We start from the raw sequence: 2,781 nt of genomic DNA, 5'->3' as shown, positions 1-2,781 counted from the left end.
CCATGAGAGATGATAAGGGATGGGCAGAAAAGAGACCCTAGAAAGTAAAGGAATAAATGGATGGGAACACAGGAGGAGACATAATTAGCCACTTTCACGTGCTTGCCACTACATTAATTGCAAATGTTCCAAATGGAGCCTGGTATTCTGCAGACAAGCTCATAATTAAGTACAGGGTTGCAATGCACACACACAAGAGGTCTGAATTAAGGTTTCATGGGTAGCCTTCTGGCTTTCCCAACCTTTGGTCACTTAATTTAGTGACCTAAAGCCTTTTTAATATAGAAAAAACTTGATTTTGATGAAGTCTTTTACTTGTTTAGGGAGGAGGGGTTGTTAAGGTTTATTATGTAATTGTAGATGCATAGTACTTCAAAGGAAAAAATATTCTATTTTCATTCTGCCTAAATTTGTATACCATGCTAAGACCTTAATACCTGTATTTTTTTCTTCCTAAAGTGCATTAAGCTACATGACTAACAACTAATTCAAATGCATCAGAAGCGGGAAATCTGCCAGAGAATCTATAGGACCAGTAGATAATCATGGTTTTAAAGAGCACCCAGAAAAGATTAGGTTGTAAGGCGAAAGGCTGCGTGAATTCACCACGGGGGAATTTTAGGAGAGTCTACATCAGAATCTTTTTCTAAGAAGGTTAAATTTGAGGCAGTTGTTGCAAACTGAAGAGCTTTGAAAACAAGTCAATAATTATGTCAACAATTGACATGGACCAGATGGTATTCACACTTGAGGAATTTTTAGGGAACTCAGGCACGAAGTAACTGCAGGTGCTGAACTATGAACTGTTACGTGTAGCCTTTTGCTGAAAACAGCTTGGTACCCGAAGGCAGAATGAGGCAAATACGATGGCATCTTGCAAAAAAGATCTCTGAGAGAATCTGGGAATGGCAGACCCTAATTTTTCTGCACCAGTCCATTTAGCTGACACTACATTACAGAATTAAATTAGCAGACATACGTGGAAGTATGGAGTAACAGGGACAAGTCAACACAATGTTTGTAAAGGACAGTCATGTCTTATAGATCAGTCATAGCTCTTTGAAGGAGTTAAGAAGGTTAATTATGATTTAGCCAACAGACCTGACTGTTGAATACCTTGACAATAAAGACGAAGAGCTTCATCGTTACTCCATAACTTTGGTGTATTTAATAGAATATTAGGTTCATGTGTCTTCAGTGTAGTTTTTCTCAGCTTGTTCTTACAATCTTCCTGTGTCACTGTTGGTTTTCTTTTAGTTCAGGCGGGATTGTCAAAATAAAAGGAATGCATGTTCCCGAGTCATTTTGGCAGTTTTGAAAACCCCATCAATACACAGTCATATTCCCACTGCTTCCCCATAATCCTGTCTCCAGGTACCTTCGAAGCTGAGCTGAGCAAAAGGCCACATGTAACAGTAAATATACCATGTTGTATACCATGCTAAGACCTTAATACCTGTATTTTTTTCTTCCTAAAGTGCATTAAGCTACATGACTAACAACTAATTCAAATGCATCAGAAGCGGGAAGTCTGCCAGAGAATCTATAGGACCAGTAGATAATCATGGTTTTAAAGAGCACCCAGAAAAGATTAGGTTGTAAGGCGAAAGGCTGCGTGAATTCACCACGGGGGAATTTTAGGAGAGTCTACATCAGAATCTTTTTCTAAGAAGGTTAAATTTGAGGCAGTTGTTGCAAACTGAAGAGCTTTGAAAACAAGTCAATAATTATGTCAACAATTGACATGGACCAGATGGTATTCACACTTGAGGAATTTTTAGGGAACTCAGGCACGAAGTAACTGCAGGTGCTGAACTATGAACTGTTACGTGTAGCCTTTTGCTGAAAACAGCTTGGTACCCGAAGGCAGAATGAGGCAAATACGATGGCATCTTGCAAAAAAGATCTCTGAGAGAATCTGGGAATGGCAGACCCTAATTTTTCTGCACCAGTCCATTTAGCTGACACTACATTACAGAATTAAATTAGCAGACATACGTGGAAGTATGGAGTAACAGGGACAAGTCAACACAATGTTTGTAAAGGACAGTCATGTCTTATAGATCAGTCATAGCTCTTTGAAGGAGTTAAGAAGGTTAATTATGATTTAGCCAACAGACCTGACTGTTGAATACCTTGACAATAAAGACGAAGAGCTTCATCGTTACTCCATAACTTTGGTGTATTTAATAGAATATTAGGTTCATATGTCTTCAGTGTAGTTTTTCTCAGCTTGTTCTTACAATCTTCCTGTGTCACTGTTGGTTTTCTTTTAGTTCAGGCGGGATTGTCAAAATAAAAGGAATGCATGTTCCCGAGTCATTTTGGCAGTTTTGAAAACCCCATCAATACACAGTCGTGTTCCCACTGTTTCCCCATAGTCCTGTCTCCAGGTACCTTCGAAGCTGAGCTGAGCAAAAGGCCACACGTAACAGTAAATAGTTCAGTACCTTCAGTGTAGTTCAGCACTTTGTGCGATGCTGTGCCGAGTTCCCTGCCGGTCATACTGGCTCGTATTGTTTCATCGCATTCTTCTCTATCTGTAATCTCTTATACATAATTTATAAGGTCTTGGGACACGACTATCTCTTTAGCTGGTGTTTATAGCGCTAATAGTATCAGGGTCCTGGCACACGGCTGGAGTTCTGTGTATTTGTCTAGTAAACACCTATAAATATATGTAAGTATAGAAACAATCTGCCATTTTTAGACTGCTTTAACAGGAATCGGTGCTGGGGGGGGGGGGGGGCGGGGGGGGACTATTCACCCTCCACACTCTCG

The sequence above is a fragment of the Pygoscelis adeliae genome, unplaced genomic scaffold (genome assembly GCF_000699105.1).
Source record: "Pygoscelis adeliae isolate BGI_AS28 unplaced genomic scaffold, ASM69910v1 Scaffold21, whole genome shotgun sequence".
NCBI lineage: Eukaryota > Metazoa > Chordata > Aves > Sphenisciformes > Spheniscidae > Pygoscelis > Pygoscelis adeliae.
Note: the sequence above shows the minus strand (reverse complement) of the source record.